A 27015-nucleotide genomic window follows, 5' to 3' on the forward strand; every position below is an offset into this window, starting at 1 on the left:
GTGTTTCATCGACAATAAGAAGGCACAAGGGATACAGTAAACCTGAAGTGAAGCATCGGAATCTAAAACAGGACTCACAGGAGAGGTTCAAAACATAGAAAGTTACAGTGTCAGTCCTCTTGTACTTAAGTCGTCATTGTGCCTTTTGTATTAAATTCGGATGCAATTTCTGTGTTTCATCGTCAGTTAGAAGGTCCAAGGTTTACAGTAAACCTGAAGTGAAGCATCGGAATCTAAAACTGGACTCACAGGAGAGGTTCAAATCATAGAAAGTTAGAGTGTCAGTCCTCTTGTACTTAAGTCGGCATTGTGCATTTTCTATTAAATTCGGATGCAATTTCTGTGTATCATCGTCAATACGAAGGTCCAAGGGAGACAGTAAACCTGAAGTGAAGTATCGGAATCTAAAAGTGGACTCACAGGAGAGGTCAAACGTTAGACAGTTAAGGTGTCAGTCCTCTTGTACTTAAGTCGGCATTGTGCCCTTTGTATTAAATTCGGATGCAATTTCTGTGTTTCATCGTCAATAAGAAGGTCCAAGGGATACAGTAAACATGAAGTGAAGCATCGGAATCTAAAACTGGACTCACAGGAGAGGTTCAAATCATAAAAAGTTAGAGTGTCAATCATCTTGTACTTAAGTCGGCATTGTGCCTTTTGTATTAAATTCGGATGCAATGTCAGTGTTTCATTGTCAATAAGAAGGTCCAAGGGAAAAGGTAAACCTGAAGTGAAGCATCGGAATCTAAAACTGGACTCACAGGAGAGGTTCACATCATAGAAAGTTAGAATGCCAGTCCTCTTGTGCTTAAGTCGGCATTGTTCCTTTTTTATTGAATTCGGGTGCAATTTCTGTGTTTCATCGTCAATAAGACGGTCCAAGGGATACAGTAAACCTGCAGTGAAGCATCGGAAACTAAAGCAGGACTCACAGGAGAGGTTCAAATCATAGAAAATTAGAGTGTTAGTCCTCTTGTACTTAAGTCGGCATTGTGCCCTTTGTATTAAATTCGGATGCAATATCTGTGCTTCATCGTTAATAAGAAGGTCCAAGGGATACAGTAAACCTGTAGTGAAGCATTGGAATCTAAAACAGGACTCACAGGAGAGGTTCAAACAATAGGAAGTTAGGGTGTCAGTCCTCTTGTACTTAAGTCGGCATTGTGCCTTTTGTATTAAATTCGGATGCAATTTCTGTGTTTCATCGTCAATAAGAAGGTCCAAGGGATACAGTAAACCTGAAGTGAAGCATCGGAATCTGAAACAGGACTCACAGGAGAGGTCAAATCATAGAAAGTTAGAGTGTCAGTCCTCTTGTACTTAAGTCGGCATTGTGCCTGTTGTATTAAATTCGGATGCAATTTCTGTGTTTCATCGTCAATAAGAAGGTCCAAGTGATACAGTAAACCTGAAGTGAAGCATCGGAATATAACTGAACTCACAGGAGATTTTCAAATCATAGAAAGTTGGAGTGTCAGTCCTCTTGTACTTAATTCGGCATTGGGCCTTTTGTATTAAATTCGGATGCAATTTCTGTGTTTCATCGTCAATAACAAGGTCCAAGGGATACAGTAAACCTGAAGTGAAGCATCGGAATCTAAAACTGAAATCACAGGAGATTTTCAAATCATAGAAATTTAGAGTGTCAGTCCTCCTGTACTTAAGTCAGCATTGGGCCTTTTGTATTAAATTCGGATGCAATTTCTGTGTTTCATCGAAAATAAGAAGGTCTAAGGGATACAGTAAACCTGAAGTGAAGCATCGGAATCTAAAACAGGACTCACAGGAGAGGTCAAATCATAAAAAGTTACAGTGTCAGTCCTCTTGTACTTATGTCGGCATTGTGCCTTTTCTATTAAATTCGAATGCAATTTCTGTGTTTCATCGTCAATAAGAAGGTCCAAGAGAGACAGTAAACCTGAAGTGAAGTATCGGAATCTAAAACTGGACTCACAGGAGAGGTTCAAACCATAGGAAGTTAGGGTGTCAGTCCTCTTGTACTTAAGTCGGCATTGTGCCTGTTGTATTAAATTCGGATGCAATTTCTGTGTTTCATCGTCAATAAGAAGGTCCATGGGATACAGTAAACCGGAAGTGAAGCATCGGAATCCAAACTGAACTCACAGGAGATTTTCAAATCATAGAAAGTTGGAGTGTCAGTCCTCTTTTACTTAAGTCGGCATTGGGCCTTTTGTATTAAATTCGGATGCAATTTCTGTGTTTCATCGTCAATAACAAGGTCCAAGGGATACAGTAAACATGAAGTGAAGCATCTGAATCTAAAACGGGACTCACAGGATAGGTTCAAATCATAGAGAGTGAGAGTGTCAATCCTCTTATACTTAAGTCGGCATTGTGCCTGTTGTATTAAATTCGGATGCAATTTCTGTGTTTCATCGTCAATAAGAAGGTCCAAGGGATACAGTAAACCTGAAGTGAACCATCGGAATCCAAAACTTGACTCACAGGAGAGGTTCAAATCATAGAAAGTTAGAGTATCGGTCCTCTTGTACTTAAGTCGGCATTGTGCCCTTTGTATTAAATTCGGATGCAATTTGTGTGCTTCATCGTTAATAAGAAGGTCCAAGGGATACAGTAAAACTGAAGTGAAGCATCGGAATCTAAAACTGAACTCACAGGAGATTTTCAAATCATAGAAAGTTGGAGTGTCAGTCCTCTTGTACTTAAGTCGGCATTGTGCCTTTTGTATTAAATCGGATGCAATTTCTGTGTTGCATTGTCAGTTAGAAGGTCCAAGCTATACAGTAAACCTGAAGTGAAATATCTGAATCTAAAACTGGACTCACAGGAGAGGTTCAAATAATAGAAAATTAGAGTGTCAATCCTCTTGTACTTAAGTCGGCATTGTGCCTTTTGTATTAAATTCGGATGCAATGTCTGTGTTTCATTGTCAATAAGAAGGTCCAAGGGAAACAGTAAACCTGAAGTGAAGCATCGGAATCTAAAACTGGACTCACAGGAGAGGTTCAAATCATAGAAAGTTAGATTGTCAGTCCCCTTGTGTTTAAGTCGGCATTGTGCCTTTTGTATTGAATTCGGGTGCAATTGCTGTGTTTCATCGTCAAGAAGAAGGTCCAAGAGATACAGTAAACCTGAAGTGAAGCATCGGAATCTAAAACTGGACTAACAGGAGAGGTTCAAATCATAGAAAGTTAGAGTGTCAGTCCTCTTGTACTTAAGTCGTCATTGTGCCTTTGGTATTAAATTCGATGCAATTTCTGTGTTTCATCGTCAATAAGAAAGTCCACGGGATACAGTAAACCTGAAGTGAAGTATCGGAAACTAAAACTGGACTCACAGGAGAGGTGTAAATCATAGAAAGTTAGAATGTCAGCCCTCTTGTACTTAAGTCGGCATTGTGCCAATTTTATTAAATTCGGATGCAATTTCTGGGTTTCATCGTCAATGAGACGGTCCAAGGGATACAGTAAACCTGAAGTGAAGCATCGGAATCTAAAATTGGACTCACAGGAGGGATTCAAATCATACAAAGTTAGAGTGTCAGTCCTCTTGTACTTAAGTCGGCATTGTTCCTTTTGTACTAAATTCGGTTGCAATATCTGTGTATCATCGTCAATAAGCAGGTCCAAGGGATACAGTAAACCTGAAGTGAAGCATCGAAATCTAAAACTGGACTCACAGGAGATGTTCAAATCATAGAAATTTAGAGTGTCTGTCCTCTTGCACTTAATTCGTCATTGTTCCATTTGTATTAAATTCGGATGCAATTTCTGCGTTTCTTCGTCAATATGAAGGCCCAAGGGATACAGTAATCATGAAGTGAAGCATCGGAATCTAAAACGGGACTCACAGGATAGGTTCAAATCATAGAAAGTTAGAGTGTCAATCCTCTTATACTTAAGTCGGCATTGTGCATTTTCTATTTAATTCGGATTCAATTTCTGTGTTTCATCGTAAATACGAAGGTCCAAGGGAGACAGTAAACCTGAAGTGAAGTTTCGGAATCTAAAAGTGGACTCACAGAAGAGGTTCAAATCATAGAAACTTAGAGTGTCAGTCTTCTTATACTTAAGTCGGCATTGTGCCTGTTGTATTAAATTCGGATGTAATTGCTGTGTTCCACCGTCAATAAGAATGTCCAAGGGAAAGAGTAAACCTGAAGTGAAGCATCGGAATCTAAAACTGCATTCACAGGAAAGGTTCAAATCATAGAAAGTTAGAGTGTCAGTCTTCTTATACTTAAGTCGGCATTGTGCCTGTTGTATTAAATTCGGATGCAATTTCTGTGTTTCATCGTCAATAATAAGGTCCAAGGGATACAGTAAACCTGAAGTGAAGCATCGGAATCCAAAACTGGACTCACAGGAGAGGTTCAAAGCATAGAAAGTTAGAGTATCAGTCCTCTTGTACTTAAGTCGGCATTGTGCCCTTTGTATTAAATTCGGATGCAATTTGTGTGCTTCATCGTTAATAAGAAGGTCCAAGGGATACAGTAAACCTGTAGTGAAGCTTCGGAAACTAAAACTAGACTCACACGAGAGGTTCAAATCACAGAAAGTTAGAGTGTCAGTCCTCTTGTACTTAAGTCGGCATTGTGCCTGTTGTATTAAATTCGGATGCAAATTCTGTGTTTCATTGTCAATAAGAAGGTCCAAGGGATACAGTAAACCAGAAGTGAAGCATCGGAATCTAAACTGAACTCACAGGAGGTTTTCAAATCATAGAAGGTTGGAGTGTCAGTCCTCTTGTACTTAAGTCGGCATTGGGCCTTTTGTATTAAATTCGGATGCAATTTCTGTGTTTCATCGTCAATTACAAGGTCCAAGGGATACAGCAAACCTGAAGTGAAGCATCGGAATCTAAAACTGAACTCACAGGAGATTTTCAAATCATAGAAAGTTAGAGTGTCAGTCCTCTTGTACTTAAGTCGGCATTGGGCCTTTTGTATTAAATTCGGATGCAATTTCTGTGTTTCAGCGACAATAAGAAGGTCTAAGGGATACTGTAAACCTGAAGTGAAGCATCGGAATCTAAAACAGGACTCACAGGAGAGGTCAAATCATAGAAAGTTAGAGTGTCAGTCCTCTTGTACTTAAGTCGGCATTGGGCCTTTTGTATTAAATTCGGATGCAATTTCTGTGTTTCAGCGACAATAAGAAGGTCTAAGGGATACTGTAAACCTGAAGTGAAGCATCGGAATCTAAAACTGGACTCACAGGAGAGGTTCAAATCATAGAAAGTTAGAGTGTCAGTCACCTTGTGCTTAAGTCGGCATTGTGCCTTTTGTATTAATTCGGGTGCAAATTCTGTGTTTCATCGTCAATAAGAAGGTCCAAGGGATACAGTAAACCTGAAGTGAAGCATCGGAATCTAAAACTAGACTCACAGGAGAGGTTTAAATCATAGAAAGTTAGAGTGTCAGTCCTCTTGTACATAAATCGTCATTGTGCCTTTTGTATTAAATTCGATTCAATTTCTGAGTTTCATCGTCAATAAGACGGTCCACGGGATACAGTAAACCTGAAGAGAAGTATCGGAAACTAAAACTGGACTCAACGGAGAGGTCAAATCTTAGAAAGTTACAGTGTCAGTCCTCTTGTACTTAAGTCGACATTGTGCCTTTTCTATTAAATTCGAATGCAATTTCTGTGTTTCATCGTCAATAAGAAGGTCCAAGGGAGACAGTAAACCTGAAGTGAAGTATCGGAATCTAAAACTGGACTCACAGGAGAGGTTCAAACCATAGGAAGTTAGGGTGTCAGTCCTCTTGTACTTAAGTCGGCATTGTGCCTTTTGTATTAAATTCGGATGCAATTTCTGTGTTTCATCGTCAATAAGAAGGTCCAAGGGATACAGTAAACCTGAAGTGAAGCATCGGAATCTAAAACTAGACTCACAGGAGAGGTTTAAATCATAGAAAGTTAGAGTGTCAGTCCTCTTGTACATAAATCGTCTTTGTGCCTTTTGTATTAAATTCGATTCAATTTCTGAGTTTCATCGTCAATAAGACGGTCCAAGGGATACAGTAAACCTGAAGTGAAGCATCGGAAACTAAAGCAGGACTCACAGGAGAGGTTCAAATCATAGAAAAAGAGTGTTAGTCCTCTTGTATTTAAGTCGGCATTGTGCCCTTTGTATTAAATTCGGATGCAATATCGGTGCTTCATCGTTAATAAGAAGGTCCAAGGGATACAGTAAACCTGTAGTGAAGCATTGGAATCTAAATCTGGACTCACAGGAGAGGTTCAAAGCATAGAAAGTTAGAGTGTCAGTCCTCTTGCACTTATGTCAGCATTGGGCCTTTTGTATTAAATTCGGATGCAATTTCTGTGTTTCATCGTCAATAAGAAGGTCCGAGGGATACAGTAAACCTGAAGGGAAGCATCGGAAGCTAAAACTGGTCTCTCAGGAGATATACAAATTATAGAAATTTCAAGTGTCTGTCCTCTTGTACTGAAGTCGGCATTGTGCCTTTTGTATTAAATTCGGATTCAATTTCTGTGTTTCATCGTCAATAAGAAGGTCAAAGGGATACAGTAAACCTGAGGTGAAGCATCGGAATCTAAAACTGGAGATGTTCAAATCATAGAATGTTAGAGCGTCAGTCCTCTTGTACGTTAGTCGGCATTGTGCCTTTTGAATTAAATTCGATGCAATTTCTGTGTTTCATCGTCAATAAGAAGCTCCAAGGGATACAGTAAACCTGAAGTGAAGTATTGGATTCTAAAACTGGACTCACAGTTGATTTTCAAATCATAGAAAATTGGAGTGTCTGTCCTCTTGTACTTAAGTCGGTATGTGCCTTTTGTATTAAATTAGGATGCAATTTCTGTGTTTCATCGTCAATAAAAAGCTCCAAGGGATACAGTAAACCTGAAGTGAGGCATCGGAATCTAAAACTGGACTCACAGGAGAGGTTTAAATCATAGAAAGTTAGAGTGTCAGTCCACTTGTACTTAAGTCGGCATTGTGCCTTTTGTATTAAATTCGGATGCAATTTCTGTGTTTCATCGACAATAAGAAGGCACAAGGGATACAGTAAACCTGAAGTGAAGCATCGGAATCTAAAACAGGACTCACAGGAGAGGTTCAAAACATAGAAAGTTACAGTGTCAGTCCTCTTGTACTTAAGTCGTCATTGTGCCTTTTGTATTAAATTCGGATGCAATTTCTGTGTTTCATCGTCAGTTAGAAGGTCCAAGGTTTACAGTAAACCTGAAGTGAAGCATCGGAATCTAAAACTGGACTCACAGGAGAGGTTCAAATCATAGAAAGTTAGAGTGTCAGTCCTCTTGTACTTAAGTCGGCATTGTGCATTTTCTATTAAATTCGGATGCAATTTCTGTGTATCATCGTCAATACGAAGGTCCAAGGGAGACAGTAACCCTGAAGTGAAGTATCGGAATCTAAAAGTGGACTCACAGGAGAGGTTCAAACGTTAGAAAGTTAAGGTGTCAGTCCTCTTGTACTTAAGTCGGCATTGTGCCCTTTGTATTAAATTCGGATGCAATTTCTGTGTTTCATCGTCAATAAGAAGGTCCAAGGGATACAGTAAACATGAAGTGAAGCATCGGAATCTAAAACTGGACTCACAGGAGAGGTTCAAATCATAAAAAGTTAGAGTGTAAATCATCTTGTACTTAAGTCGGCATTGTGCCTTTTGTATTAAATTCGGATGCAATGTCAGTGTTTCATTGTCAATAAGAAGGTCCAAGGGAAAAGGTAAACCTGAAGTGAAGCATCGGAATCTAAAACTGGACTCACAGGAGAGGTTCACATCATAGAAAGTTAGAATGTCAGTCCTCTTGTGCTTAAGTCGGCATTGTTCCTTTTGTATTGAATTCGGGTGCAATTTCTGTGTTTCATCGTCAATAAGACGGTCCAAGGGATACAGTAAACCTGCAGTGAAGCATCGGAAACTAAAGCAGGACTCACAGGAGAGGTTCAAATCATAGAAAATTAGAGTGTTAGTCCTCTTGTACTTAAGTCGGCATTGTGCCCTTTGTATTAAATTCGGATGCAATATCTGTGCTTCATCGTTAATAAGAAGGTCCAAGGGATACAGTAAACCTGTAGTGAAGCATTGGAATCTAAAACAGGACTCACAGGAGAGGTTCAAACCATAGGAAGTTAGGGTGTCAGTCCTCTTGTACTTAAGTCGGCATTGGGCCTTTTGTATTAAATTCGGATGCAATTTCTGTGTTTCATCGTCAATAAGAAGGTCCAAGGGATACAGTAAACCTGAAGTGAAGCATCGGAATCTGAAACAGGACTCACAGGAGAGGTCAAATCATAGAAAGTTAGAGTGTCAGTCCTCTTGTACTTAAGTCGGCATTGTGCCTGTTGTATTAAATTCGGATGCAATTTCTGTGTTTCATCGTCAATAAGAAGGTCCAAGTGATACAGTAAACCTGAAGTGAAGCATCGGAATATAACTGAACTCACAGGAGATTTTTAAATCATAGAAAGTTGGAGTGTCAGTCCTCTTGTACTTAAGTCGGCATTGGGCCTTTTGTATTAAATTCGGATGCAATTTCTGTGTTTCATCGTCAATAACAAGGTCCAAGGGATACAGTAAACCTGAAGTGAAGCATCGGAATCTAAAACTGAACTCACAGGAGATTTTCAAATCATAGAAATTTAGAGTGTCAGTCCTCCTGTACTTAAGTCGGCATTGGGCCTTTTGTATTAAATTCGGATGCAATTTCTTTGTTTCATCGAAAATAAGAAGGTCTAAGGGATACAGTAAACCTGAAGTGAAGCATCGGAATCTAAAACAGGACTCACAGGAGAGGTCAAATCATAAAAAGTTACAGTGTCAGTCCTCTTGTACTTATGTCGGCATTGTGCCTTTTCTATTAAATTCGAATGCAATATCTGTGTTTCATCGTCAATAAGAAGGTCCAAGGGAGACAGTAAACCTGAAGTGAAGTATCGGAATCTAAAACTGGACTCACAGGAGAGGTTCAAACCATAGGAGGTTAGGGTGTCAGTCCTCTTGTACTTAAGTCGGCATTGTGCCTGTTGTATTAAATTCGAATGCAATTTCTGTGTTTCATCGTCAATAAGAAGGTCCATGGGATACAGTAAACCTGAAGTGAAGCATCGGAATCCAAACTGATCTCACAGGAGATTTTCAAATCATAGAAAGTTGGAGTGTCAGTCCTCTTGTACTTAAGTCGGCATTGGGCCTTTTGTATTAAATTCGGATGCAATTTCTGTGTTTCATCGTCAATAACAAGGTCCAAGGGATACAGTAAACCTGAAGGTAAGCATCGGAATCTAAAACTGAACTCACAGGAGATTTTCAAATCATAGAAATTTAGAGTGTCAGTCCTCTTGTACTTAAGTCGGCATTGGGCCTTTTGTATTAAATTCGGATGCAATTTCTGTGTTTCATCAACAATAAGAAGGTCTAAGGGATACAGTAAACTTGAAGTGAAGCATCGGAATCTAAAACAATACTCACAGGAGAGGTCAAATCTTAGAAAGTTACAGTGTCAGTCCTCTTGTACTTAAGTCGGCATTGTGCATTTTCCATTAAATTCGAATGCAATTTCTGTGTTTCATCGTCAATAAGAAGGTCCGAGGGATACAGTAAACCTGAAGTGAAGCATCGGAAGCTAAAACTGGTCTTTCAGGAGATTTACAAATTATAGAAATTTGAAGTGTCTGTCCTCTTGTACTGAAGTCGGCATTGTGCCTTTTGTATTAAATTCGGATTCAATTTCTGTGTTTCATCGTCAATAAGAAGGTCAAAGGGATACAGTAAACCTGAGGTGAAGCATCGGAATCTAAAACTGGAGATGTTCAAATCATAGAATGTTAGAGCGTCAGTCCTCTTGTACGTTAGTCGGCATTGTGCCTTTTGAATTAAATTCGATGCAATTTCTGTGTTTCATCGTCAATAAGAAGCTCCAAGGGATACAGTAAACCTGAAGTGAAGTATTGGATTCTAAAACTGGACTCACAGTTGATTTTCAAATCATAGAAAATTGGAGTGTCTGTCCTCTTGTACTTAAGTCGGCATGTGCCTTTTGTATTAAATTAGGATGCAATTTCTGTGTTTCATCGTCAATAAAAAGCTCCAAGGGATACAGTAAACCTGAAGTGAGGCATCGGAATCTAAAACTGGACTCACAGGAGAGGTTTAAATCATAGAAAGTTAGAGTGTCAGTCCACTTGTACTTAAGTCGGCATTGTGCCTTTTGTATTAAATTCGGATGCAATTTCTGTGTTTCATCGACAATAAGAAGGCACAAGGGATACAGTAAACCTGAAGTGAAGCATCGGAATCTAAAACAGGACTCACAGGAGAGGTTCAAACATAGAAAGTTACAGTGTCAGTCCTCTTGTACTTAAGTCGTCATTGTGCCTTTTGTATTAAATTCGGATGCAATTTCTGTGTTTCATCGTCAGTTAGAAGGTCCAAGGTTTACAGTAAACCTGAAGTGAAGCATCGGAATCTAAAACAGGACTCACAGGAGAGGTTCAAAACATAGAAAGTTACAGTGTCAATCATCTTGTACTTAAGTTGGCATTGTGCCTTTTGTATTAAATTCGGATGCAATGTCAGTGTTTCATTGTCAATAAGAAGGTCCAAGGGAAAAGGTAAACCTGAAGTGAAGCATCGGAATCTAAAACTGGACTCACAGGAGAGGTTCACATCATAGAAAGTTAGAATGTCAGTCCTCTTGTGCTGAAGTCGGCATTGTTCCTTTTGTATTGAATTCGGGTGCAATTTCTGTGTTTCATCGTCAATAAGAAGGTCCAAGGGATACAGTAAACCTGAAGTGAAGCATCGGAATCTGAAACAGGACTCACAGGAGAGGTCAAATCATAGAAAGTTAGAGTGTCAGTCCTCTTGTACTTAAGTCGGCATTGTGCCTGTTGTATTAAATTCGGATGCAATTTCTGCGTTTCATCGTCAATAAGAAGGTCCAAGTGATACAGTAAACCTGAAGTGAAGCATCGGAATATATCTGAACTCACAGGAGATTTTAAAATCATAGAAAGTTGGAGTGTCAGTCCTCTTGTACTTAATTCGGCATTGGGCCTTTTGTATTAAATTCGGATGCAATTTCTGTGTTTCATCGTCAATAACAAGGTCCAAGGGATACAGTAAACCTGAAGTGAAGCATCGGAATCTAAAACTGAACTCACAGGAGATTTTCAAATCATAGAAATTTAGAGTGTCAGTCCTCCTGTACTTAAGTCGGCATTTGGCCTTTTGTATTAAATTCGGATGCAATTTCTGTGTTTCATCGAAAATAAGAAGGTCTAAGGGATACAGTAAACCTGAAGTGAAGCATCGGAATCTAAAACAGGACTCACAGGAGAGGTCAAATAATAAAAAGTTACAGTGTCAGTCCTCTTGTACTTATGTCGGCATTGTGCCTTTTCTATTAAATTCGAATGCAATTTCTGTGTTTCATCGTCAATAAGAAGGTCCAAGGGAGACAGTAAACCTGAAGTGAAGTATCGGAATCTAAAACTGGACTCACAGGAGAGGTTCAAACCATAGGAAGTTAGGGTGTCAGTCCTCTTGTACTTAAGTCGGCATTGTGCCTGTTGTATTAAATTCGGATGCAATTTCTGTGTTTCATCGTCAATAAGAAGGTCCATGGGATACAGTAAACCTGAAGTGAAGCATCGGAATCCAAACTGAACTCACAGGAGATTTTCAAATCATAGAAAGTTGGAGTGTCAGTCCTCTTGTACTTAAGTCGGCATTGGGCCTTTTGTATTAAATTCGGATGCAATTTCTGTGTTTCATCGTCAATAACAAGGTCCAAGGGATACAGTAAACCTGAAGTGAAGCATCGGAATCTAAAACTGAACTCACAGGAGATTTTCAAATCATAGAAATTTAGAGTGTCAGTCCTCTTGTACTTAAGTCGGCATTGGGCCTTTTGTATTAAATTCGGATGCAATTTCTGTGTTTCATCAACAATAAGAAGGTCTAAGGGATACAGTAAACCTGAAGTGAAGCATCGGAATCTGAAACAGGACTCACAGGAGAGGTCAAATCTTAGAAAGTTACAGTGTCAGTCCTCTTGTACTTAAGTCGGCATAGTGCCTTTTCTATTAAATTCGAATGCAATTTCTGTGTTTCATCGTCAATAAGAAGGTCCAAGGGAGACAGTAAACCTGAAGTGATGTATCGGAATCTAAAAGTGGACTCACAGGAGAGGTTCAAACCATAGGAAGTTAGGGTGTCAGTCCTCTTGTACTTAAGTCGGCATTGTGCCTTTTGTATTAAATTCGGATTCAATTTCTGTGTTTCATCGTCAATAAGAAGGTCCAAGGGATACAGTAAACCTGAAGTGAAGCATCGGAATCTATAAGTGGACTCACAGGAAAGGTACAAATAATAGAAAATTAGAGTGTCAATCCACTGGTACTTAGGTCGGCATTGTGCCTTTTGTATTAAATTCGGATCCAATGTCTGAGTTTCATAGTCAATAAGAAGGTCCAAGGGAAACCGTAAACCTGAAGTGAAGCATCGGAATCTAAAACTGGACTCACAGGAGAGGTTCAAATCATAGAAAGGTAGAGTGTCAGTCCTCTTGTGCTTAAGTCGGCATTGTGCCTTTTGTATTGAATTCGGGTGCAATTTCTGTGTTTCATCGTCAATAAGAAGGTCCAAGGGATACAGTAAACCTGAAGTGAAGCATCGGAATCTAAAACTAGACTCACAGGAGAGGTTTAAATCATAGAAAGTTAGAGTGTCGGTCCTCTTGTACATAAACCGTCATTGTGCCTTTTGTATTAAATTCGATTAAATTTCTGAGTTTCATCGTCAATAAGACGGTCCAAGGGATACAGTAAACCTGCAGTGAAGCATCGGAAACTAAAGCAGGACTCACAGGAGAGGTTCAAATCATAGAAAATTAGAGTCTTAGTCCTCTTGTACTTAAGTCGGCATTGTGCCCTTTGTATTAAATTCGGATGCAATATCTGTGCTTCATCGTTAATAAGAAGGTCCAAGGGATACAGTAAACCTGAAGTGAAGCATCGGAATCTGAAACAGGACTCACAGGAGAGGTCAAATCATAGAAAGTTAGAGTGTCAGTCCTCTTGTACTTAAGTCGGCATTGTGCCTGTTGTATTAAATTCGGATGCAATTTCTGTGTTTCATCGTCAATAAGAAGGTCCAAGTGATACAGTAAACCTGAAGTGAAGCATCGGAATATAACTGAACTCACAGGAGATTTTTAAATCATAGAAAGTTGGAGTGTCAGTCCTCTTGTACTTAATTCGGCATTGGGCCTTTTGTATTAAATTCGGATGCAATTTCTGTGTTTCATCGTCAATAACAAGGTCCAAGGGATACAGTAAACCTGAAGTGAAACATCGGAATCTAAAACTGAACTCACAGGAGATTTTCAAATCATAGAAATTTGGAGTGTCAGTCCTCCTGTACTTAAGTCGGCATTGGGCCTTTTGTATTAAATTCGGATGCAATTTCTGTGTTTCATCGAAAATAAGAAGGTCTAAGGGATACAGTAAACCTGAAGTGAAGCATCGGAATCTAAAACAGGACTCACAGGAGAGGTCAAATCATAAAAAGTTACAGTGTCAGTCCTCTTGTACTTATGTCGGCATTGTGCCTTTTCTATTAAATTCGAATGCAATATCTGTGTTTCATCGTCAATAAGAAGGTCCAAGGGAGACAGTAAACCTGAAGTGAAGTATCGGAATCTAAAACTGGACTCACAGGAGAGGTTCAAACCATAGGAAGTTAGGGTGTCAGTCCTCTTGTACTTAAGTCGGCATTGTGCCTGTTGTATTAAATTCGGATGCAATTTCTGTGTTTCATCGTCAATAAGAAGGTCCATGGGATACAGTAAACCTGAAGTGAAGCATCGGAATCCAAACTGATCTCACAGGAGATTTTCAAATCATAGAAAGTTGGAGTGTCAGTCCTCTTGTACTTAAGTCGGCATTGGGCCTTTTGTATTAAATTCGGATGCAATTTCTGTGTTTCATCGTCAATAACAAGGTCCAAGGGATACAGTAAACCTGAAGGTAAGCACCGGAATCTAAAACTGAACTCACAGGAGATTTTCAAATCATAGAAATTTAGAGTGTCAGTCCTCTTGTACTTAAGTCGGCATTGGGCCTTTTGTATTAAATTCGGATGCAATTTCTGTGTTTCATCAACAATAAGAAGGTCTAAGGGATACAGTAAACTTGAAGTGAAGCATCGGAATCTAAAACAGGACTCACAGGAGAGGTCAAATCTTAGAAAGTTACAGTGTCAGTCCTCTTGTACTTAAGTCGGCATTGTGCATTTTCTATTAAATTCGAATGCAATTTCTGTGTTTCATCGTCAATAAGAAGGTACGAGGGATACAGTAAACCTGAAGTGAAGCATCGGAAGCTAAAACTGGTCTCTCAGGAGATTTACAAATTATAGAAATTTGAAGTGTCTGTCCTCTTGTACTGAAGTCGGCATTGTGCCTTTTGTATTAAATTCGGATTCAATTTCTGTGTTTCATCGTCAATAAGAAGGTCAAAGGGATACAGTAAACCTGAGGTGAAGCATCGGAATCTAAAACTGGAGATGTTCAAATCATAGAATGTTAGAGCGTCAGTCCTCTTGTACGTTAGTCGGCATTGTGCCTTTTGAATTAAATTCGATGCAATTTCTGTGTTTCATCGTCAATAAGAAGCTCCAAGGGATACAGTAAACCTGAAGTGAAGTATTGGATTCTAAAACTGGACTCACAGTTGATTTTCAAATCATAGAAAATTGGAGTGTCTGTCCTCTTGTACTTAAGTCGGCATGTGCCTTTTGTATTAAATTAGGATGCAATTTCTGTGTTTCATCGTCAATAAAAAGCTCCAAGGGATACAGTAAACCTGAAGTGAGGCATCGGAATCTAAAACTGGACTCACAGGAGAGGTTTAAATCATAGAAAGTTAGAGTGTCAGTCCACTTGTACTTAAGTCGGCATTGTGCCTTTTGTATTAAATTCGGATGCAATTTCTGTGTTTCATCGACAATAAGAAGGCACAAGGGATACAGTAAACCTGAAGTGAAGCATCGGAATCTAAAACAGGACTCACAGGAGAGGTTCAAAACATAGAAAGTTACAGTGTCAGTCCTCTTGTACTTAAGTCGTCATTGTGCCTTTTGTATTAAATTCGGATGCAATTTCTGTGTTTCATCGTCAGTTAGAAGGTCCAAGGTTTACAGTAAACCTGAAGTGAAGCATCGGAATCTAAAACAGGACTCACAGGAGAGGTTCAAAACATAGAAAGTTACAGTGTCAATCATCTTGTACTTAAGTTGGCATTGTGCCTTTTGTATTAAATTCGGATGCAATGTCAGTGTTTCATTGTCAATAAGAAGGTCCAAGGGAAAAGGTAAACCTGAAGTGAAGCATCGGAATCTAAAACTGGACTCACAGGAGAGGTTCACATCATAGAAAGTTAGAATGTCAGTCCTCTTGTGCTGAAGTCGGCATTGTTCCTTTTGTATTGAATTCGGGTGCAATTTCTGTGTTTCATCGTCAATAAGACGGTCCAAGGGATACAGTAAACCTGCAGTGAAGCATCGGAAACTAAAGCAGGACTCACAGGAGAGGTTCAAATCATAGAAAATTAGAGTGTTAGTCCTCTTGTACTTAAGTCGGCATTGTGCCCTTTGTATTAAATTCGGATGCAATATCTGTGCTTCATCGTTAATAAGAAGGTCCAAGGGATACAGTAAACCTGTAGTGAAGCATTGGAATCTAAAACAGGACTCACAGGAGAGGTTCAAACCATAGGAAGTTAGGGTGTCAGTCCTCTTGTACTTAAGTCGGCATTGTGCCTTTTGTATTAAATTCGGATGCAATTTCTGTGTTTCATCGTCAATAAGAAGGTCCAAGGGATACAGTAAACCTGAAGTGAAGCATCGGAATCTGAAACAGGACTCACAGGAGAGGTCAAATCATAGAAAGTTAGAGTGTCAGTCCTCTTGTACTTAAGTCGGCATTGTGCCTGTTGTATTAAATTCGGATGCAATTTCTGCGTTTCATCGTCAATAAGAAGGTCCAAGTGATACAGTAAACCTGAAGTGAAGCATCGGAATATATCTGAACTCACAGGAGATTTTAAAATCATAGAAAGTTGGAGTGTCAGTCCTCTTGTACTTAATTCGGCATTGGGCCTTTTGTATTAAATTCGGATGCAATTTCTGTGTTTCATCGTCAATAAGAAGGTCCGAGGGATACAGTAAACCTGAAGTGAAGCATCGGAATCTAAAACTGAACTCACAGGAGATTTTCAAATCATAGAAATTTTTGAGTGTCAGTCCTCCTGTACTTAAGTCGGCATTTGGCCTTTTGTATTAAATTCGGATGCAATTTCTGTGTTTCATCGAAAATAAGAAGGTCTAAGGGATACAGTAAACCTGAAGTGAAGCATCGGAATCTAAAACAGGACTCACAGGAGAGGTCAAATCATAAAAAGTTACAGTGTCAGTCCTCTTGTACTTATGTCGGCATTGTGCCTTTTCTATTAAATTCGAATGCAATTTCTGTGTTTCATCGTCAATAAGAAGGTCCAAGGGAGACAGTAAACCTGAAGTGAAGTATCGGAATCTAAAACTGGACTCACAGGAGAGGTTCAAACCATAGGAAGTTAGGGTGTCAGTCCTCTTGTACTTAAGTCGGCATTGTGCCTGTTGTATTAAATTCGGATGCAATTTCTGTGTTTCATCGTCAATAAGAAGGTCCATGGGATACAGTAAACCTGAAGTGAAGCATCGGAATCCAAACTGAACTCACAGGAGATTTTCAAATCATAGAAAGTTGGAGTGTCAGTCCTCTTGTACTTAAGTCGGCATTGGGCCTTTTGTATTAAATTCGGATGCAATTTCTGTGTTTCATCGTCAATAACAAGGTCCAAGGGATACAGTAAACCTGAAGTGAAGCATCGGAATCTAAAACTGAACTCACAGGAGATTTTCAAATCATAGAAATTTAGAGTGTCAGTCCTCTTGTACTTAAGTCGGCATTGGGCCTTTTGTATTAAATTCGGATGCAATTTCTGTGTTTCATCAACAATAAGAAGGTCTCAGGGATACAGTAAACCTGAAGTGAAGCATCGGATCCTGAAACAGGACTCACAGGAGAGGTCAAATCTTAGAAAGTTACAGTGTCAGTCCTCTTGTACTTAAGTCGGCATTGTGCCTTTTCTATTAAATTCGAATGCAATTTCTGTGTTTCATCGTCAATAAGAAGGTCCAAGGGAGACAGTAAACCTGAAGTGATGTATCGGAATCTAAAACTGGACTCACAGGAGAGGTTCAAACCATAGGAAGTTAGGGTGTCAGTCCTCTTGTACTTAAGTCGGCATTGTGCCTTTTGTATTAAATTCGGATGCAATTTCTGTGTTTCATCGTCAATAAGAAGGTCCAAGGGATACAGTAAACCTGAAGTGAAGCATCGGAATCTATAAGTGGACTCACAGGAAAGGTACAAATAATAGAAAATTAGAGTGTCAATCCACTGGTACTTAGGTCGGCATTGTGCCTTTTGTATTAAATTCGGATCCAATGTCTGAGTTTCATAGTCAATAAGAAGGTCCAAGGGAAACCGTAAACCTGAAGTGAAGCATCGGAATCTAAAACTGGACTCACAGGAGAGGTTCAAATCATAGAAAGGTAGAGTGTCAGTCCTCTTGTGCTTAAGTCGGCATTGTGCCTTTTGTATTGAATTCGGGTGCAATTTCTGTGTTTCATCGTCAATAAGAAGGTCCAAGGGATACAGTAAACCTGAAGTGAAGCATCGGAATCTAAAACTAGACTCACAGGAGAGGTTTAAATCATAGAAAGTTAGAGTGTCGGTCCTCTTGTACATAAACCGTCATTGTGCCTTTTGTATTAAATTCGATTAAATTTCTGAGTTTCATCGTCAATAAGACGGTCCAAGGGATACAGTAAACCTGCAGTGAAGCATCGGAAACTAAAGCAGGACTCACAGGAGAGGTTCAAATCATAGAAAATTAGAGTCTTAGTCCTCTTGTACTTAAGTCGGCATTGTGCCCTTTGTATTAAATTCGGATGCAATATCTGTGCTTCATCGTTAATAAGAAGGTCCAAGGGATACAGTAAACCTGTAGTGAAGCATTGGAATCTAAATCTGGACTCACAGGAGAGGTTCAAAGCATAGAAAGTTAGAGTGTCAGTCCTCTTGTACTTATGTCAGCATTGGGCCTTTTGTATTAAATTCGGATGCAATTTGTGTGTTTCATCGTCAATAAGAAGGTCCGAGGGATACAGTAAACCTGAAGTGAAGCATCAGAAGCTAAAACTGGTCTCTCAGGAGATTTACAAATTATAGAAATTTGGAGTGTCTGTCCTCTTGTACTGAAGTCGGCATTGTGCCTTTTGTATTAAATTCGGATTCGATTTCTGTGTTTCATCATCAATAAGAAGGTCAATGGAATACTGTAAACCTGAGGTGAAGCATCGGAATCTAAAACTGGTGAGGTTCAAATCATAGAATGTTAGAGCGTCAGTCCTCTTGTACGTTAGTCGTCATTGTGCTTTTTGAATTAAATTCGATGCAATTTCTGTGTTTCATCGTCAATAAGAAGCTCCGAGGGATACAGTAAACCTGATGTGAAGCATCGGAATCTAAAACTGGACTCTCAGTTGATTTTCAAATCATAGAAAATTGGAATGCCAGTCCTCTTGTACTTAAGTCGGCAATGTGATTTTGTAATAAATTAGGATGCAATTTCTGTGTTTCATCGTCAATAAGAAGCTCCAAGGGATACAGTAAACCCGAAGTGAGGCATCGGAATCTAAAACTGGACTCACAGGAGAGGTTTAAATCATAGAAGGTTAGAGTGTCAGTCCACTTGTACTTAAGTCGGCATTGTGCCTTTTGTATTAAATTCGGATGCAATTTCTGTGTTTCATCGACAATAAGAAGGCACAAGGGATACAGTAAACCTGAAGTGAAGCATCGGAATCTAAAACAGGACTCACAGGAGAGGTTCAAAACATAGAAAGTTACAGTGTCAGTCCTCTTGTACTTAAGTCGGCATTGTGCCATTTGTATTAAATTCGGATGCAATTTCTGTGTTTCATCGTCAGTTAGAAGGTCCGAGGTATACAGTAAACATGAAGTGAAGCATCGGAATCTAAAACTAGACTCACAGGAGAGGTTCAAATCATAGAAAGTTAGAGTGTCAGTCCTCTTGTACTTAAGTCGGCATTGTGCATTTTCTATTAAATTTGGATGCAATTTCTGTGTATCATCGTCAATACGAAGGTCCAAGGGAGACAGTAAATCTGAAGCGAAGTATCGGAATCTAAAACTGAACTCACAGGAGAGGTTCAAACGTTAGAAAGTTAGGGTGTCAGTCCTCTTGTACTTAAGTCGGCATTGTGCCTTTTGTATTAAATTCGGATGCAATTTCTGTGTTTCATCGTCAATAAGAAGGTCCATGGGATACAGTAAACCTGAAGTGAAGCATCGGAATCTAGAACTGGACTCACAGGAAAGGTTCAAATAATAGAAAATTAGAGTGTCAATCCACTAGTACTTAGGTCGGCATTGTCCCTTTTGTATTAAATTCGGATCCAATGTCTGAGTTTAATTGTCAATAAGAAGGTCCAAGGGAAACCGTAAACCTGAAGTGAAGCATCGGAATCTAAAACAGGACTCACAGGAGAGGTCAAATCATTGAAAGTTACAGTGTCAGTCCTCTTGTACTTAAGTCGGCATTGTGCCTTTTCTATTAAATTCGAATGCAATTTCTGTGTTTCATCGTCAATAAGAAGGCACAAGGGATACAGTAAACCTGAAGTGAAGCATCGGAATCTAAAACAGGACTCACAGGAGAGGTTCAAAACATAGAAAGTTACAGTGTCAGTCCTCTTGTACTTAAGTCGGCATTGTGCCTTTTGTATTAAATTCGGATGCAATTTCTGTGTTTCATCGTCAGTTAGAAGGTCCGAGGTATACAGTAAACATGAAGTGAAGCATCGGAATCTAAAACTAGACTCACAGGAGAGGTTCAAATCATAGAAAGTTAGAGTGTCAGTCCTCTTGTGCTTCAGTCGGCATTGTGCCTTTTGTATTGAATTCGGGTGCAAATTCTGTGTTTCAACGTCAATAACAAGGTCCAAGGGATACAGTAAACCTGAAGTGAAGTATCTGAATCTAAATCTGAACTCACAGGAGATTTTCAAATCATAGAAATTTAGAGTGTCAGTCCTCTTGTATTTAAGTCTGCATTGGGCCTTTTGTATTAAATTCGGATGCAATTTCTGTGTTTCATCGACAATAAGAAGGTCTAAGGGATACAGTAAACCTGAAGTGAAGCATCGGAATCTAAAACAGGACTCACAGGAGAGGTCAAATCATAGAAAGTTACAGTGTCAGTCCTCTTGTACTTAAGTCGGCATTGTGCCTTTTCTATTAAATTCGAATGCAATTTCTGTGTTTCATCGTCAATAAGAAGGCACAAGGGATACAGTAAACCTGAAGTGAAGCATCGGAATCTAAAACAGGACTCACAGGAGAGGTTCAAAACATAGAAAGTTAGAGTGTCAGTCCTCTTGTACTTAAGTCGGCATTGTGCCTTTTGTATTAAATTCGGATGCAATTTCTGTGTTTCATCGTCAGTTAGAAGGTCCGAGGTATACAGTAAACATGAAGTGAAGCATCGGAATCTAAAACTAGACTCACAGGAGAGGTTCAAATCATAGAAAGTTAGAGTGTCAGTCCTCTTGTACTTAAGTCGGCATTGTGCATTTTATATTAAATTTGGATGCAATTCCTGTGTATCATCGTCAATACGAAGGTCCAAGGGAGACAGTAAATCTGAAGCGAAGTATCGGAATCTAAAACTGGACTCACAGGAGAGGTTCAAACGTTAGAAAGTTAGGGTGTCAATCCTCTTGTACTTAAGTCGGCATTGTGCCCTTTGTATTAAATTCGGATGCAATTTCTGTGTTTCATCTTCAATAAGCAGGTCCAAGGGATACAGTAAACCTGAAGTGAAGCATCGGAATCTAAAACTGGCCTCACAGGAGAGGTTCAAATCATAAAAAGTTAGAGTGTCAATCTTCTTGTACTTAAGTCGGCATTGTGCCTTTTGTATTAAATTCGGATGCAATGTCAGTGTTTCATTGTCAATAAGAAGGTCCAAGGGAAACAGTAAACCTGAATTGAAGCATCGGAATCTAAAACTGGACTCACAGGAGAGGTTCAAATCATAGAAAGTTAGAGTGTCAGTCCTCTTGTGCTTAAGTCGGCATTGTTCCTTTTGTATTGAATTCGGGTGCTATTTCTGTGTATCATCGTCAATAAGAAGGTCCAAGGGATACAGTAAACCTGAAGTGAAGCATCGGAATCTAAAACAGGACTCACAGGAGAAGTTCAAATCATAGAAAGTTTGAGTGTCAGTCCTCTTGTACTTAAGTCGTCATTGTGCATTTTGTATTAAATTCGATGCAATTTCTGTGTTTCATCGTCAATAAGAAGGTCCACGGGATACAGTAAACCTGGAGGGAAGTATCGGAAACTAAAACTGGACTCACCGGAGAGGTTCAAATCATAGAAAGTTAGAGTGTCAGCCGTCTTGTACTTAAGTCGGCATTGTGCCAATTTTTTAAATTCGGTTGCAATTTCTGGGTTTCATCGTCAATAACACGGTCCAAGGGATACAGTAAACCTGAAGTGCAGCGTCGGAATCTAAAACTGGACTCACAGGAGGGGTTCAAATCATAGAAAGTTAGAGTGTCAGTCCTCTTATACTTAAGTCGTCTTTGTTCCTTTTGTACTAAATTCGGATGCAATATCTGTGTGTCATCGTCAATAAGCAGGTCCAAGGGATACAGTAAACCTGAAGTGAAGCATCTGAATCAAAAACTGGACTCACAGGAGAGGGTCAAACCATAGGAAGTTAGGGTGTCAGTCCTCTTGTACTTAAGTCGGCATTGGGCCTTTTGTATTAAATTCGGATGCAATTTCTGTGTTTCATCGACAATAAGAAGGTCTAAGGGATACAGTAAACCTAAAGTGAAGCATCGGAATCTAAAACAGGACTCACAGGAGAGGTCAAATCTTAGAAAGTTACAGTGTCAGTCCTCTTGTACTTAAGTCGGCATTGTGCCTTTTCTATTAAATTCGAATGCAATTTCTGTGTTTCATCGTCAATAAGAAGGTCCAAGGGAGACAGTATACCTGAAGTGAAATATCGGAATATAAAACTGGACTCACAGGAGAGGTTCAAACCATAGGAAGTTAGGTTGTCAGTCCTCTTGTACTTAAGTCGGCATTGTGCCTTTTGTATTAAATTCGGATGCAATTTCTGTGTTTCATCGTCAATAAGAAGGTCCATGGGATACAGTAAACCTGAAGTGAAGCATCGGAATCTAGAACTGGACTCACAGGAGAGGTTCAAATAATAGAAAATTAGAGTGTCAATCCACTAGTACTTAGGTCGGCATTGTCCCTTTTGTATTAAATTCGGATCCAAAGTCTGAGTTTCATTGTCAATAAGAAGGTCCAAGGGAAACCGTAAACCTGAAGTGAAGCATCGGAATCTAAAACTGGACTCACAGGAGAGGTTCAAATCATAGAGAGTTAGAGTGTCAGTCCTCTTGTGCTTCAGTCGGCATTGTGCCTTTTGTATTGAATTCGGGTGCAAATTCTGTGTTTCAACGTCAATAACAAGGTCCAAGGGATACAGTAAACCTGAAGTGAAGTATCTGAATCTAAATCTGAACTCACAGGAGATTTTCAAATCATAGAAATTTAGAGTGTCAGTCCTCTTGTACTTAAGTCTGCATTGGGCCTTTTGTTTTAAATTCGGATGCAATTTCTGTGTTTCATCGACAATAAGAAGGTCTAAGGGATACAGTAAACCTGAAGTGAAGCATCGGAATCTAAAACAGGACTCACAGGAGAGGTCAAATCATAGAAAGTTACAGTGTCAGTCCTCTTGTACTTAAGTCGGCATTGTGCCTTTTCTATTAAATTCGAATGCAATTTCTGTGTTTCATCGTCAATAAGAAGGCACAAGGGAAACAGTAAACCTGAAGTGAAGCATCGGAATCTAAAACAGGACTCACAGGAGAGGTTCAAAACATAGAAAGTTACAGTGTCAGTCCTCTTGTACTTAAGTCGGCATTGTGCCTTTTGTATTAAATTCGGATGCAATTTCTGTGTTTCATCGTCAGTTAGAAGGTCCGAGGTATACAGTAAACATGAAGTGAAGCATCGGAATCTAAAACTAGACTCACAGGAGAGGTTCAAATCATAGAAAGTTAGAGTGTCAGTCCTCTTGTACTTAAGTCGGCATTGTGCATTTTCTATTAAATTTGGATGCAATTTCTGTGTATCATCGTCAATACGAAGGTCCTAGGGAGACAGTAAATCTGAAGCGAAGTATCGGAATCTAAAACTGGACTCACAGGAGAGGTTCAAACGTTAGAAAGTTAGGGTGTCAGTCCTCTTGTACTTAAGTCGGCATTGTGCCCTTTGTATTAAATTCGGATGCAATTTCTGTGTTTCATCTTCAATTAGCAGGTCCAAGGGATACAGTAAACCTGAAGTGAAGCATCGGAATCTAAAACTGGACTCACAGGAGAGGTTCAAATCATAAAAAGTTAGAGTGTCAATCTTCTTGTACTTAAGTCGGCATTGTGCCTTTTGTATTAAATTCGGATGCAATGTCAGTGTTTCATCGTCAATAAGAAGGTCCAAGGGAAACAGTAAACCTGAATTGAAGCATCGGAATCTAAAACTGGACTCACAGGAGAGGTTCAAATCATAGAAAGTTAGAGTGTCAGTCCTCTTGTGCTTAAGTCGGCATTGTTCCTTTTGTATTGCATTCGGGTGCTATTTCTGTGTATCATCGTCAATAAGAAGGTCCAAGGGATACAGTAAACCTGAAGTGAAGCATCGGAATCCAAAACAGGACTCACAGGAGAAGTTCAAATCACAGAAAGGTTGAGTGTCAGTCCTCTTGTACTTAACTCGTCATTGTGCATTTTGTATTAAATTCGATGCAATTTCTGTGTTTCATCGTCAATAAGAAGGTCCACGGGATACTGTAAACCTGAAGGGAAGTATCTGAATCAAAAACTGGACTCACAGGAGAGGGTCAAACCATAGGAAGTTAGGGTGTCAGTCCTCTTGTACTTAAGTCGGCATTGGGCCTTTTGTATTAAATTCGGATGCAATTTCTGTGTTTCATCGACAGTAAGAAGGTCCAAGGGATACAGTAAACCTGAAGTGGCGCATCGGAATCTAAAACTAGACTCACAGGAAAGGTTTAAATCATAGAAAGTTAGAGTGTCGGTCCTCTTGTACATAAACCGTCATTGTGCCTTTTGTATTAAATTCGATTAAATTTCTGAGTTTCATCGTCAATAAGACGGTCCAAGGGATACAGTAAACCTGCAGTGAAGCATCGGAAACTAAAGCAGGACTCACAGGAGAGGTTCAAATCATAGAAAATTAGAGTGTTAGTCCTCTTGTACTTAAGTCGGCATTGTGCCCTTTGTATTATATTCGGATGCAATATCTGTGCTTCATCGTTAATAATAAGGTCCAAGGGATACAGTAAACCTGTAGTGAAGCATTGGAATCTAAATCTGGACTCACAGGAGAGGTTCAAAACATAGAAAGTTAGAGTGTCAGTCCTCTTGTACTTATGTCAGCATTGGGCCTTTTGTATTAAATTCGGATGCAATTTCTGTGTTTCATCGTCAATAAGAAGGTCCATGGGATACAGTAAACCTGAAGTGAAGCATCGGAATCTAGAACTGGACTCACAGGAGAGGTTCAAATAATAGAAAATTAGAGTGTCAATCCACTAGTACTTAGGTCGGCATTGTCCCTTTTGTATTAAATTCGGATCCAATGTCTGAGATTCATTGTCAATAAGAAGGTCCAAGGGAAACCGTAAACCTGAAGTGAAGCATCGGAATCTAAAACTGGACTCACTGGAGAGGTTCAAATCATAGAGAGTTAGAGTGTCAGTCCTCTTGTGCTTCAGTCGGCATTGTGCCTTTTGTATTGAATTCGGGTGCAATTTCTGTGTTTCATCGACAATAAGAAGGGCTAAGGGATACAGTAAACCTGAAGTGAAGCATCGGAATCTAAAACAGGACTCACAGGAGAGGTCAAATCATAGAAAGTTACAGTGTCAGTCCTCTTGTACTTAAGTCGGCATTGTGCCTTTTCTATTAAATTCGAATGCAATTTCTGTGTTTCATCGTCTATAAGAAGGCACAAGGGATACAGTAAACCTGAAGTGAAGCATCGGAATCTAAAACAGGACTCACAGGAGAGGTTCAAAACATAGAAAGTTACAGTGTCAGTCCTCTTGTACTTAAGTCGGCATTGTGCCTTTTGTATTAAATTCGGATGCAATTTCTGTGTTTCATCGTCAGTTAGAAGGTCCGAGGTATACAGTAAACATGAAGTGAAGCATCGGAATCTAAAGCTAGACTCACAGGAGAGGTTCAAATCATAGAAAGTTAGAGTGTCAGTCCTCTTGTACTTAAGTCGGCATTGTGCATTTTCTATTAAATTTGGATGCAATTTCTGTGTATCATCGTCAATACGAAGGTCCAAGGGAGACAGTAAATCTGAAGCGAAGTATCGGAATCTACAACTGGACTCACAGGAGAGGTTCAAACGTTAGAAAGTTAGGGTGTCAGTCCTCTTGTAATTAAGTCGGCATTGTGCCTTTTGTATTAAATTCGGATGCAATTTCTGTGTTTCATCTTCAATAAGCAGGTCCAAGGGATACAGTAAACCTGAAGTGAAGCATCGGAATCTAAAACTGGACTCACAGGAGAGGTTCAAATCATAAAAAGTTAGAGTGTCAATCTTCTTGTACTTAAGTCGGCATTGTGCCTTTTGTATTAAATTTGGATGCAATGTCAGTGTTTCATTGTCAATAAGAAGGTCCAAGGGAAACAGTAAACCTGAATTGAAGCATCGGAATCTAAAACTGGACTCACAGGAGAGGTTCAAATCATAGAAAGTTAGAGTGTCAGTCCTCTTGTGCTTAAGTCGGCATTGTTCCTTTTGTATTGAATTCGGGTGCTATTTCTGTGTATCATCGTCAATAAGAAGGTCCAATGGATACAGTAAACCTGAAGTGAAGCATCGGAATCTAAAACAGGACTCACAGGAGAAGTTCAAATCATAGAAAGTTTGAGTGTCAGTCCTCTTGTACTTAACTCGTCATTGTGCATTTTGTATTAAATTCGATGCAATTTCTGTGTTTCATCGTCAATAAGAAGGTCCACGGGATACAGTAAACCTGAAGGGAAGTATCGGAATCTAAAACTGGACTCACCGGAGAGGTTCAAATCATAGAAAGTTAGAGTGTCAGCCGTCTTGTACTTAAGTCGGCATTGTGCCAATTTTATTAAATTCGGATGCAATTTCTGGGTTTCATCGTCAATAACACGGTCCAAGGGATACAGTAAACCTGAAGTGCAGCGTCGGAATCTAAAACTGGACTCACAGGAGGGGTTCAAATCATAGAAAATTAGAGTGTCAGTCCTCTTATACTTAAATCGTCTTTGTTCCTTTTGTACTAAATTCGGATGCAATATCTGTGTATCATCGTCAATAAGCAGGTCCAAGGGATACAGTAAACCTGAAGTGAAGCATCTGAATCAAAAACTGGACTCACAGGAGAGGGTCAAACCATAGGAAGTTAGGTTGTCAGTCCTCTTGTACTTAAGTCGGCATTGTGCCTTTTCTATTAAATTCGAATGCAATTTCTGTGTTTCATCGTCAATAAGAAGGTCCAAGGGAGACAGTAAACCTGAAGTGATGTATCGGAATCTAAAACTGGACTCACAGGAGAGGTTCAAATCATAGAAAGTTAGAGTGTCAGTATTCTTGTGCTTAAGTCGGCATTGTGCCTTTTGTATTGAATTCGGGTGCAATTTCTGTGTTTCATCGTCAATAAGAAGGTCCAAGGGATACAGTAATCCTGAAGTGAAGCATCGGAATCTAAAACTAGACTCACAGGAGAGGTTTAAAT

The sequence above is a fragment of the Schistocerca serialis genome, chromosome 11, assembly GCF_023864345.2.
Source record: "Schistocerca serialis cubense isolate TAMUIC-IGC-003099 chromosome 11, iqSchSeri2.2, whole genome shotgun sequence".
NCBI classification, from domain to species: domain Eukaryota; kingdom Metazoa; phylum Arthropoda; class Insecta; order Orthoptera; family Acrididae; genus Schistocerca; species Schistocerca serialis.